Source organism: Macrotis lagotis, chromosome X (genome assembly GCF_037893015.1).
Source record: "Macrotis lagotis isolate mMagLag1 chromosome X, bilby.v1.9.chrom.fasta, whole genome shotgun sequence".
In the NCBI taxonomy this organism is placed as follows: domain Eukaryota; kingdom Metazoa; phylum Chordata; class Mammalia; order Peramelemorphia; family Peramelidae; genus Macrotis; species Macrotis lagotis.
In genome coordinates this window covers 526,187,481-526,202,071 of record NC_133666.1, presented here as the reverse complement: position 1 = coordinate 526,202,071, position 14,591 = coordinate 526,187,481, and positions in this window count along the sequence as shown.

Here is a 14,591-nt window from a genome sequence, read left to right as displayed (position 1 = left end):
AAGAAAAATGTGAATTTGACACAAATCTAGGAAGAATTCCTTGCAGAGGTAAGAATGATTTTAAAAATCAAATAAAAATGATAGAAGAAAAATTGGGAAAAGAAATGAGATCAATGCAAAAAACTGTGAAAAGACAATTTTTAACATCTTGGTAAAAGCAGAAACATACAATAAAGAAAAATACCATCTTAAAAATAGAATTGGTCAGGGGCGGCTAGGTGGCACAGTGGACAGAGCACTGGCCCTGGAGTCAGGAGTACCTGAGTTGAAATCCTATCTCAGACACTACCTAGCTGTGTGGCCTTGGGCAAGTCACTTAACCCCATTTGCCTTGCAAAAACTAAAAAAAAATAGAATTGGTCAAATAAAAAAAGATGTACAAAATCTCATCGAAGAAAAATGTTTCCTTAGAATTGGGCAAATAGAAGCTAATGACTCCATGGGATATCAAGAAATAATAATAAAGTAAAGCCAGCAGAATTAAAAAATAGAAGAAAAATTTAAATATCTGTATGGGGAAACAAATGATCTGAAAAATAAATTAAGAATGCTTAATTTAAGAATTATTGACCATGTTCAAAAATAGAGCCTAGATATCATATTTCAATAATATCAAAGAAAAACTGCCCTAATATCCTACAACTGGATGATAAAATAGAAATAGAAAGAATAAACCCATCATCTCCTGAAATAGATCCAAAAATGAAATCTCTCAAGAATATTATAGTCAAATTCCAGAATTCCCAAGTCAAAGAGAAAATACTTCAAACAACCCAAAAGAAACCATTCAAAGAGAATACTCAAACAACCCAAAAAAACCTATTCAAATGCCTTGCAACCACAGTCAGGTTTACTCAAGATTTAGCAGCTACCATCCTAATGGAATAGAGGTCTTGAAATATGATATTCTAGAAGGAAAAGGAGCTAGGATTATGAAAACCAAAAACCAAAAACCAAAACAACAAACAAATCCTATCCAGCAAAACTGACTATAATCCTTTGGGGGGGGGGATTGAATTTCTAAAGAAATAAAGGATTTTCAAGCATTCCTGATTTTTAAAAAAGCAGTAATGTATAGAAAATTTAACTTTCAAATATAAGACTCAAGAGAAGCATATAAAGGTAAACATTAAAGAGAAATCATGAGGGACTCAGTAAGGTTAAAGTATTTTCATTTTTTATACACAAAGATTAGGACAGTTAAAAGGGTTCAATATAGAGAGAGCATAGAAAGGAGTTGACTATTGTATTAATTTGGCTGGTTGGTTGGTAGTTCTTGTCCTTCTTTATCAAAGAAGAAAAAAATGACATCACCATGTTTGAGACAAGTTGCTGTGTGTCTTACCATGGCAGACCAATAGGAGCTCCAAATGCTCTCCCTCAGGATGGGTGCAAATAGTCCACATGAACATCTGGGTTAATTACTCTAAACTTATGGTTGCCACACTTCCTTTGAGCTGCTTCAATTCTATCTTCCTCATAGAGTGCAGCACCCTCACTGATGAGGATATGTCATGCTGGGTGATCCTGTACCACTGTCTCCCATACTGTACAGTCAGTTCCAAGTTCTTCACTGAGACCTTCAGGGTGTCTCAGTATCACTTCTGACACCCTTGAGAGTGCTTGCCCTGTGTGAGTTCTCCATAAAATAGGTTTTTTTGGCAAGTGTACTCCTGGCAATTTAACAATGTGCCCAGCCCATCATAGTTGCACTCTTTGTAGTAATGTTGGAATGCTAGGCAGTTTAGCTAAAGAAAGCTCAATATCTGGTATCTTTTCTTACCAGACGATCTTCGGTATCTTCCTAAGACAATTTAAATGGAAGCAATTTAGCTTCTTGACATGGTGCCGATAGACTGTCCATGTTTCACAGGCATATAGCAATAAAGTCAGCACAACTGCTCTGTAGACCTTCATTTTGGTAGTCAGTCTAATACCTCTTCTCTCCCATACTTTCTTTTAGAGCCTCCAAATACTGAACTAGCTCTGGCAATGTGAGTGTCTACCTCATTGTCAATGTGTACCTCCCTGGAAAGGATATTGCTAAGGTAAGTGAGCTTGTCCATAGGAATCAAAACTTCTCCATTTGCTCTTCAATGGTTCCACATATGGATGGTGTGGTGTTGGTTGATTGGAACACCTGTGTTTTATTGTTAGATCAAAGTTAGCACAAGCAGCAGAGAATTGATCCATACTTAGTTGCTTCTCAGTTTCAGAGGTTGCATTGAGTGCACAATCATTTGCAAACAAGATTATGCACTAACACTCCCTCCACTTTGGTCTTGGCTTGTAGCCTTTTCAAGTTAAAGAATCTGCTTTAAGTGTAGTAGCTGACCTTGAGGTTATGTTCATTCTCACTGATAAAATGGCTGAAAATATCATACTAGAAAGTATGGAAGCAAGGACACATCCTTGTTTTACTCCACTGGTTACTGGAAAATGTCAAGAACTTTGTCCAGTATCCAGAACCTGGGCATATGTGCTGTCTTGAAATTGATGGACAATACTGATGAACTTCTATGGGCAACCAAACTTTGACATAGTTTTCCATAAACTTGTGACTGATGGTATCAAAGACCTTGGTCAGATCTACAAATATTATACACAGACCTCTGTTATGTTCCTGGCATTTTTCCTGGAGTTATCAGGCAGCAAACACCATATTGACTGTTCTTAGGTCCTTTCTAAAGCTGTGCTGCTGTCAGAAAGGTGACCAACTTCCAGGTGAAGGATCAACCTATTGAGAAGGACTCTGACAAGAATCTTAACAGAAGTTACTAAAATAGAAATACCCCTGCGGTTGTCACAGGACAATTTTTCCCTTTACCTTTATAGAGACATGGAAAATGGAGGAATTCTTGAATTCTTGGGGGCAATAACCTCTTCATGCCTTATAACCTGGAAAATTTCAGTCATTTTTTTTGGATGCCCCTCCCCCACCTTATAGATCTCAGCAGGAATGCAATAAGCACCAGGTACTTTACCAGAACCTTAAACTTCTTCAGTTGGAACTTCAGCTAGGTACTGATTGACTTCAACTTGAGGCAAATGGTCAATGGCTTCTGCATTGATCCATGAAGGTCTGTTAAGAACACTATGGAAGTGTTCAGTCTATCTCTCTAGGATCATGTCCCTATTGTATTTTTTTTGCAAGGCAGTGGGTTAAGTGACTTGCCCAAGGCCACACAGCTAGGTAATTATTATGTGTCTGAGGCCGATTTGACTCAGTCCTTCTGACTCTAGGGCTGGTGGTCTATCCACTGCACCACCCAGCTGCCCCTCATGTCCCTATTGTTAAATCAATGTGGATCCATCAGCACTGAGTAGTTGAGATGCACCATAGGTCTTTGGCCCATAAATAGCCTTCAGGGTATCATAAAAGTATTTTGGTTTGTTACTGTCTGCATAAAATTGAATTTCATTTGCCCTCTTCCTGAACCAAGAGTCCTTTATATTGCTAAGCTTCACTGGGTCTTTACTTTTGATGGAATTAAATGCTACCTTCTTAGAAATGGATGAACTATCTAGTAAACTCTTTGGAGTTCTTGTTTTTCATTTAGCAGCTTCTGTATTTACCCATCATTTTCATCAAACCAGTAGATGTTTGTGAGTGTTCTGACCCATAAGAGAAAATGCTGTGTGATATACCAGATCTCTGAATGCTGCCCCCTCTTTCTGCTCCGCTATTGCCAACTGTATGCTGATTCAGTTTTCCCTCCAAGTTAGCCACAAACTGTTTCTTCTCAGAGAGACACTGTGCTCTCTTGACATTAATTCTTCTAGTAGTCATTTTGCCTTGGGGCTGCTGTTTGGTTTGAATGTGAATATTTAGCTTAGAGACATTGTGATCAGTCCAACACTCTGAACTATACATTGCCTTTGTCATTCTCACATCTTATCTTGTTTCTTCTCCTCACAGTCACATAGTCTAATAGATGCCAATGTTTGATACCAGGGTGCATCCAGGAAGTTTTATACCATTTAGATAAATAGAAGACAGTGTTTATGATAAGAAGGTCATGAGATGCACAAGTCTTCAGTAGAAGGTGACCATTGTTGTTGTTTTTTAACTACATTCCTCCCAAAGACTCCCTGTCATGTCTGGTAATCTGGGCCTACTTTAGCATTAAAGTCACCCAGAATTATAAGCTTGTCCTTTTTTGGTATATTGAGGATAAGGGTCTCCAGGTCTTCATAAAATTTTTATTTAACTTCAGCAGTGTTTGTCAAGAACATAGGCCCTGATGATGGTGGTAGGTGTTTTCCTGGAAGTTGCAATCTCATTGTCATGAGCTCCTTTTGGTAGACATTCAAGAATGTTGACTAGATTAGTTTTGATTGCTAAACTTATCCCTGTTTCATGGTGTTTCCTTTGACTGTGACCACTCCAGAAAAACATGTATCCCGCTCCAACTTCAGTAAGTTGGTCTTTATTTGCCAGACTTGTTTCATTCAGGGTTGCTATTTGGTTATAATACCTGCTGAATTCTCTTGCAACAAGAGTTGTTTGTCTTTCAGGTCTATTGGATCAAGATCTAGTGTTCTCTATAAGTGTGCACATGTTCCATGCACGAATGGTGAGACAATTTTTAGGGCACCTTTTTTAGCTCCTTCCTTGCATCAGAAGATGAGCAGTGCAATCCTTAAAAGGGCTGCTCAGTCTCCCAGTGGGCTGCCGAATCTCACTGCTGCTTTCAGTGGAGAAACGACCCTATGACCCTGGGCCACCTGTGTGCAGGGTTGTGATTACAGCTCCCAGTGTATCAGCACCTGCTGCTTCATCACTAGCCTGTCACCACAGGACTTTGAGGAATGGTTGTGAGTGATGTCTTTTATTGTGTGTGTAAATTGGATTTAAGTGAGGTAGAGCTGCATGAAGTCATCTACCTCACTCTCTCTTCCAAAGTCATCATGATCCAACACAGCAAGACAGAGTCAAGACAACTAACCGGTGATGACTTGAGATGCAGTGGATGACCTTGGCATCTTTGATATCTAACCAGCTCTAAGTGTTCCATAGCACCTGCTTCAGCTGGTTCATGGCCACTGGAACAAATTGTTCTTCTCCACCCATTCTACCAATGGACGACTTCACGTGCTCTGACTCCAGTCAGGTGGCCTTCATTTGCCAACCTTGTTTCATTCAGGGCTGCTATTTTAATATGAAACTTGCTGCTGTGACCTTCTTTGTCTCTCTCTGGTAGTATAGCTGATTTTCCCTGATTGGCATTCCATGTTGGGGGTGCTCCTGCTTCTAGGGGACTTTCCTCTGATTGATGAGGTGTGTTTATTTAAATAAAATGGATGGTTAAGAAATGCACTTGGAGGAGAAAGGGATGAAATAAAGGGCAAATTATCTTACATAAAAGAAGTGTGCAAAGGAGAAAATGGCAGGGTGGCCAGCACTTGAATCTCACTCTAATCTATATTGGTTAAAAGAGGGAAGAACATATATATATATATATATATATATATATATATAGTAGCAGGGGAAAGAGATAAGAAAAAGAATAATGGGTAATAAAAAGGAGAGCAGATTAAGTGAAGTAGGGGTCAGAAACCAAACAGACTTTTGAGGAGAAACAGGATAAGGAGAGAGAGAAGTATAAAACAGAAGAAAATGGGATGGAGGGAAATGCACAGTAGATAATCATAGCTGTCATTTTGAGTGACATAAAACAGAAGCAACTAACAATGTGGATTAAAAACTGGAATCTTATAATATGTTTTTTACAAAAAACATTTGAATTGGAGAGACATGCATAATTAAAATAAGGAACCCTAGAAAAATCTATTTTACATTAACTTAAGGAAAAATGGCTGTGATCTCAGACAAAGCAAAAACAAAAATAGACCTAATTAAAAGAGATGAGCAGAGCAACTACATCTTGCTAAAAGAAACCATAGATACTGAAGTAATATCAATTCTAAATACATATGTTTTAGTATCCAAATTCTTAAAGTAAAAGTTAGATGAATTATAGGAAGAAATAGTAAAACTATAATAATAGAAGACCTGAAATTTCTCCTCTCAGAGCTAGATAAATCTAATCACAAAAGAAATAAGAAAGAAGTTAAGGAGATGAATAGAATATTTAAAAAGTTAGAGACTAGGCCTATGGAGAAAGTTGAATAGGAACAGAAAGGAGTATAATTTTTCTCAGTTGTAATGGCATCTCTACAAAAATTGAGTATAAACAAATTAAGAAAAGCAGACATATTAAATTTATATTTCTAGATCATAATTCAATAAAAATAATTTCATAAAGGGGTGTTGAAGCATCAATTAAAAATTCATTGTAAACTAAATAATCTAACAAAGTAATGAATCAGTCAAAAAACAAATCACAGAAACAATCAATAATTTCATCAAAGATAATGACAACAAGATAACATTAAAAATTCTTAGGATACAAACAAAGCAATGCTTAGAGAAAAATTTATAATTACATAAAAGAATTTTAAATCATAAAAACTATTTGTAGCTGAATGGCTGTACAAAAAAAAGTGGTAGAGCAGATTTGGCTCATATTGCTGATCCCTGACCTAAACTCTTGAACCCTATTAATTTTAAACAGATGATTATTTGAGGCAGAGAGATTTTATCAAAAAACATAGGCAATTTGTCCTTTTTTGAGTTTTTCTCCCTTTAAGTAGAAACGCTTCTAATTTAACTAATACAATTATTCTATGGCAGATTTGTACCCAAAGCAGAGTACTGGGTTTTTAATTCTATACTTTTTTCATTCTTTTTATCCTCACTTTCCCTTTCCTAGTCTATAATTCTACCTCTACAATAGGGGTTCATTCTTTTGGATCTTTGAACTTTTCAGTCTTCAAAAGTATCTTGTTAAAAATATTGCAGAAGACTGATTTAATTTGAAATCAGCTAACACTTTAGATGGAATTATTTGATTAACATTAGCCATAGGGAAAGGAAATGAAGAGTTTGAATACAAAAAAAATGAAGTATCCCTTCTTAGCAGTTTTGCTCAAGGCTATTGCTTGTAGTGTAGCTCTGGGATGTGTTTTTTTCAATCTTTATTTATTTGTTTGTTTGTTTGTTTATTTTCAGCCATTTGTACATGTGTATTTCCAAGTTACAAAGCTTCCCTCCAACCTCCCTTCCCACCCCTCTCTCCTCAGTTGGGGACAGTCAGGTTAGCATTTTACATATATATTTTGTTAAACATATTTACAAATTAGTCATTTTTGGCATGAGGAATTAGGATTAAGGGAAAGAAATGCATAAGAGATAATTTTTATAAAGCATTCATCAGATTCAGTTAGGGTGTTTTTTTCTATGTGTTTTTTTTTTTGTTTGTTTTTCTTCCTCTAGTTGGGGATAATATAGTCCATAATCTGTCAAATATGGTTGTCCTAGCTCTCTGGACTGCCAAGAGGGGCTGCTTCCAACCAGGTTGTTTATCTCATAGTGATGATGTGTAAATTGTTCTCTTGGCTGTACTCCCTTCAGTCAGCATCAGATCCCATAATTCATTCCATCCTTCTCTAGAGTTCAATCATTTATGATTTCTTATGTATCAATAATCTTCCATAGTATTCATGTACCATAACTTGTTTAGCCATTCCCATTCCCCAATTGATGGGCATCCTCTCAATTTCTAATACTTTGCCACTACAAAAAGAACTGCTATGAATATTTTGGAATATGTAGGATTTTTCACATTTTTTATAATTTCTTCTGGATATAGTACTAGAATAGGAATTGCTGGGTCAAAGGGTATGAACAGTTTAATTGCTTTTTGAATATAGTTCCATATTGCTCTCTAGAAAGGTTGGCTCTATTCACAACTCCATCAGCGCATATCTATCATCTATCTATCTATCTATCTATCTATCTATCTATCTATCTATCTATCTAATATATATATATACACATATACACATACACACACACATATATGTATAAAATATATTTATGCATGTATATATGTATGTTTATGTTTATATACTTAATAGCTATATAGTGCTATAGGTAGAATGCTGGGTCTGGAATTAGGAAAATTCATCGTCCTGAGTTCAAATCTGGCCTCAGACACTAACTAGTTGTGTAACCCTGGTCAAATCATTTCACCTTTTTTTCAGTTTCAACTTTTATAAAATGAGTTAGAGAAATAAATGGCAAACCATCCCAACACTGTTGCCAAGAAAGCCCCAAGTAGGATCATAAAGAGTTGGCCATGTTTCTATGTTTGTATATATTATATAGATGCATATATAATACATATATATCATTCAATGAAGAAATTTATTTTGCTTGACTGTGCATATTTGTTAAAAAGAATTTACTTTTATTTTCTTTCTTTATTTTTAATAGGGTGAGAAGAAGAGAAAATATGTTTATATTCATTTTAAATATTGATTTAATAAAAATTTTATTTGGGGCTGTGATTCTGGAATGTTGCTCAAAAGATGTCATTGTATTATGAATTTTGCTTAACTCTTTTACTTTGTTAATGAGAGAACTCTCACAGAGTTGGGATAATGGTAAATATTTATAATGTAAAAATTTATCATGTCAATAAAACAATAAATTGATTAGAGTTCCAAGATGATATTTGGTTTTTATCCTTAATAACATATAAAAATTTGTTAACACTTATTTTCTTCCAATTACACAGATATATGTACTTTTAAAACTGCTTCTCCTAGTACTTGTGATTTCATTTCCAAATTGTCAACTGTGTTCTCATCTTTTCATTATCAATGTTTGGAATTTTTTTCCCCATTAAGAGCCCATTTTCTCCTTTAGGATTTACTTAGTTTTACCAGATGAATTAACAACTTTGTTTATTGGTTTGTTTTTTTTTTTAGTTTTTGCGAGGCAATGGGATTAAGTGACTTGCCCAAGGTCACACAGTTAGGTTATTATGTGTCTGAGATCAAATTTGAACTCAGGTCCTCCTGACTCCAAGGCTGGTGCTCTGTCCACTGTGCCACCTAGCTGCTGGTATACTTGCTTCTTTTGTCTTTTGGAATATTATATTTCTTGCTCTCCTCTTCTTTATTGTGGCAGCTGCTAAGTCTTGTGTAATCAATACTTAAACTCCAGGGTATTTGTGCTCTTCCTTTTTGACCACATATATAATTTTTTCTTTGACCTAAAAACTCTGTATTTCATCTATAATGTCACTTGTTATTTTCAGTTTGGAATTTATTTTGAGAGGTAACCAATGAATTCTTTCTATTTTTACTTAAACCTTTGGTTCTAACAATTTAGGGTAATTTTCATTTGAAATATCATATCTTAGAAACATGTTATGTAGAATTTTTTCTGAGGGCAACTAGGTGGCATTTGGATAGAGTAGCCCTGGAGCCAGGTTGACCCATTCAAATCTGACCCAAGACACTTAATAATTGCCTATGTGACCTTGGGCAATTACTTAACCCCATTGCCCTAAATAAAATTTTAAGAAAAAATAATTTTTTCCCCGATCATAATTTTCAGCCAATCCAATAATTCCCAGATTATAGATGATTTTTTTCTAAGAAAAGAATAGGAAGATACTAAAATGTGTTGAGCAATAAATAATAGTTTATGTAAGGTATTTCTATTTATAAATTATTAGCATTTTATACTATATGTAATATATACTATTATTATTTATTGGTTATATTATTCACTGCTAAGTAATATTTGTATGTAGATACATATTTCTATATGTGTACATATGCATACATATATATATATATGCATTGCTTGAAACTTTGCAAAACTCTTTGCATATATTAGTACTTCTAAAAATTTTGAGAAGTAGACATTATTATTATCCCTATTTTTATAGATCAGTTAGAGAAGTAAGTGATTTGGTCATATATCTAGTGCCTGAGAACTTTAGCAGGACAGCATTGGATGTGCTTATTGAGGAGGTAAAAAAAATAGCATTGAAAAAATAATTATGGGGGAAATAGCTCTTCTGGACTAAGTATATACAAAGGAAATCTATGCTGAATATTGCACAGTTTAGAGAGTTTATAGATTGATTTCAAGGCATTGAAATTGGATCTTCCCAAGTCTAAGCTCATTATTCTCTTCACTACTCATTAAACTAACTCCTTCTAGGATGATGAAGACTACACAAAAGTGAAATCAATTGTATTTTAAGTTATTGCTGAATTATCTTTTTATATATATAGTCAGACTACTGGGTCATTTTGGCAAAGATAAAAATAAATGCAAAGCTAGAAGAAAACAAAAATTCAAACTTGTCTTATTTAGAAAGGTTATTCATCTTGAACATGTAATATGGATGGAAGAAAGGACAACTATACTTTATTTGCTAATTCCATTACTTTCATACTGAATTTTAATTGATATAAATCATTGCTATATTAAAACTAGAGATCACAAAAGCCTAAAACATCTTGGTCAGCAAACACAAGATTTACTTGCTAAATGGAGAGAAATGGAAGCAAAGGATAAAAATGGATTTAGAAAATATATTTATTTATTTATTTGCAACTCTTATAGAAATGATAGTGGAAGATTATGAACAGTATTGGATCATAAACAGAGAAAAGTAACAAAGAATAAAAACCAATTTAAATGATGCATAGAGAAAGGTAAGAAACCATTATTGAAAACCTTTTAGGATGAAACCTGAAGGGGGACAATAGATAGACAAAAAATTGAAAAGATTGTGGATTTTTATAGCAAATTCTTTTCCCCATCAAGGACAATAGGGCCACTGCATTTGAACTTTAGCAGGACAGCATTGGATGTGCTTATTGAGGAGGTAAAAATAGCATTGAAAGAATAATTACGGGGTGGGGGGGAATAGCTCTTCTGGACTAAGTATACACAAAGGAAGCCTGTACTGAATATTGCACAGTTTAGAGAGTTTATAGATTGATTTTAAGTCATTGAAAAGTAAGGGAAGATATTAAAAGTTTGGAAGGAAAATCTTGCACCGTATTAATACAAAAATTGTAACTGAGGAAATGTCAACAGTTAGTGACATATGCTTACTTTCCCATCTATAAAAATATCTTTATAAGATTACTAGTTTTGAGGACATCCTTGACCAGTATGTTACTAGAGAATTTTGCAGACTTTCATAAGTGATATTCCCAAGGAAAAGACAGTATTATCATAAAAAGTAGAGAATTAGAGAAAACAGTAGATCTCAATGTTTTTATTTATTGACTATAAAAAATCCATTTGATTCCATAAAGCAAACATTACCTTAATAACTTTAATCTAGTAAGGGATTTCTCATGAATACATCAAAATAATACAATATTCTCTGGAAGATAAAACAACAGAGATAATCATATTTTATGATCACCTGATCATATCAGGGGAGATATAAAAGAAAATGATGGTAGACAAATATCTCATAATCATGATTGGGATTCAGAGAGAAAAAGATTCTTTTATAGATAGTGAAATATTCAAGAGAGGTGCTTTTCTGTGTGGATGATGTTGTGTTGGTTCCATCAAACTTGAGGATGATGCAGAACTTCCTGAATGATATATTTAACCATACAAAAAAAGTTTATTTCAGCCTTCTAAAAATTAGAATATCTATTGCTCAGTAAGATGCACAACTTATAGAACTTGTCCATTATTATGTATCTCTGGTAGAATCATGGAAGATAGATGATAAGTTAGGTCCAGAAGTAAACAAAAGAAAAGTGAATTTGATACCTTTGTTTGAGAAATAGCAATCACAAAGTTTTTCCTAACAAAGTTGATTCTACTTCCATTCTATGATTAGGAGTCATGGAATATTTTGTTATCTTGATGTAGGAAAAATATCAAAGTAGTATAGTTTTGGATTTGAGAGTATGTGTGAACAAATCTAGAAGGACTGACTTTTCACCCAGAAATATTTAGGGACAAAAAGATTTATTCTGTTGAGGTTACAAAGTAAAGGAGTTAAATAGAAAAAGGAATTTAGTAAAATGATTAGGGACAGTTAGAACAGTTGATTGATCAACAGCCATAGTCATCAGCAGGGAATAAGCAGCATCAAAAGGGGTCAACCAAAAAAAAGGGAAAATGGGGACAACTGCAAGGTGATTTACAATTGATTTGCATCAATAGTTGGCAGAGAATAAGGCCAGGTTTAGCAGGTCTGATGTATATTCTGGGAAAGGGATAAGAGAAGATTTAGGGTGGTGCTAGGGAGGGACTAATGAGAGACTAAAGAGTGAATTCAGGAGTTTCAGTATCCCTTCCTGGGGATGAAGGAGGCAGCCTCTAAGGCTATCAGCAAGATATATTAAAAGGGTTAACATGTTAATCTCTCCAGTAACAATGGCATGGCAACAGTGGCTCCTGTGAGATTACTTTGAGTTTCCACAATATCTCATGAGATGGGAATACATGGGTAAAAGTGGGTCTCAATTAGTTTTGATAGATTAGACTATTGGAATGGGGGTCAGTGTTAATGTAAGACCAGTATAGAAAAAGGCTAATTATTTAACATGATCTCCACTGAACATTTTTTGAGAGAAATAAGTTAATTATAACATTTTTCATTTTGCTCTGCTTCATGTTTCCTTTATTTTAGTCTGAAGAATGTAACATGAGGATCATCCAAAGAGCAAGATACAAGTATTTGGTTTTGTTTCCGTACATATTTCATTCTCAAAGAGTACCAATGATATCATGAAGATGATGTCTTGTTTTGCATGTGAATTGGATTTAAATGAGGCGGAACTGTACAAAACTGTCAGTTTCTTTCTCTTCTAGAGTCACTGAAGTCCAGTGGCAAGACAAAAGTCAAATTAACTAGAAGTGGCCAGATTACAGTGTATAATCTCAGTCTTTCTAGATTAGAGTCTTTCTTATGTCTGTTTACTGGAAGCCACATCCATTCTAATACTTTGAGCTGTTATTAGAATTGAGACAAAAGATGGGTCTAGGAGCTATTTTTGGTTATTCAATGAGAGCCAGAGTGATTTGGATTTAAAATCTAGTCAAGTAGCTCTATTTGGAACACAATGGACTTTTTAAAAGCCTGTTTTTTTTCCAAAACTATTTCAAGAAATCATAAATAAAAACTGCACCAGACAAAAAGTTCATTTAAATTTAAAACAAATTTTAAAATAAACTTAAATTTAAAAAATCTAGCCCTCAACCTCAAAATATTCTATAAAATATGAGCTAACAAAAATTATATTCCTATGTACAGAATCCTCACATGTAAGATATGGTACTAAAAGAAAAAGAAAGGGGACAGCTAGTTGGCACAGTGGATAGAGCAAGGGTCCTGGGGTCAGGAGTTCAAATATGACCTCAGATACTTAATAATTATCTGTGTGGCCTTGGGCAAGACATTTAACCCCATTGCCCTGCAACCCCCCCCCCAAAAAAAAAAGAAATAAAGAAAAAGAAAGAAGATGGAGGAGGAGGAGGAAGGAAGAGAAGTTGAATGGAAGGGGAAGGAGAATGAGAATGGAAGAGAAAGGAGATGAAAAGGGAAGGGGAAGAGGCAGAGGAAGTAGATAAAAGGGAGAGAGGAAGGAGCTGGAAGGGAAAGGGGAAGGGGAAAAAGGAATGTAGCAGCATTTCCCAATTTCTGCAGCTTCTACTAGTCTCAGAGTTTTATAGATAACCCAGAGGCTGTGGAAATCTGTTTTCTCTCTTGAATAGCAAATATGACTCTCCCCATTGTATCAATGGTCAGTGGATGTAACTGACATTCTGGAGGGAAAAGATTCTCATGCTTTGTGGAAGTCTTTAGCAAAAGTGATTTGAGATGATATAGACGGTAAGTTACTATCCTTTTTCTGTGTCCTAGACTCATTTGGCAGTGATATAGCATAAAGGTCCTAAGTTGGAAAAGGGGCACTTCATCTAATAGAATATCTGAGCCCTAGTGTACATGCCATAGAGTACATCCTGACTTGAAGACCATTCCTGTGATAGACAAGCACAGAAGCAGCTTTTTTCAGATCCTGCCTTTTGTTTGTGGAATTGTATAACTATCACCCCTCCCAAAACTTCATTTTGGTTCCAATTTTCTAGCTGGGTCCCACAAAATCTGCAACTTTAGAGAAATTTAATAACCTAATTCTGTCCTTTTTTGAGCCCAAACTCTGGAGGCTAATGTTTGAGCCTTATTAGGATAAACTCTGGAGGATAAGCCCATGTTTAGCTTAATTCTTATTTATTAAGGGTAACTCATGGAGGTCATCAGTCCTTAGTGCCAGATGTGGTACTTTGCTAGTGAACAGGCTGAAAAAAAGCACAAAGAATTACAAAGAACCAAAGCAAAGGTTAATCTCAAATAAATGCATAAGCAAAAAAAAAAAAAGAGAGAGATTATTTGGTTAAATTAAAGTTGGGGAAATATTGGATAGAGAGATATGTTTTTTATAATTAATTTGTTCCCTCTGTACTGACCAAATTTTTGAGATGAGGTCAATGAACTTAAAATTAAAGTACCTTGCCCCTCCCTGAAATCTTAAAAACAAAACAATAGTCCCTGTTCCGACCTGAAAGGATTAAGACTTTGAACTACTACCCATCATCAACATATTTCTCATTATCTCATCTCTGCTCTCTGAGCTACTGGCTCCCACCTGTGGACTCATTAAAAAGCTAACCTTCTACT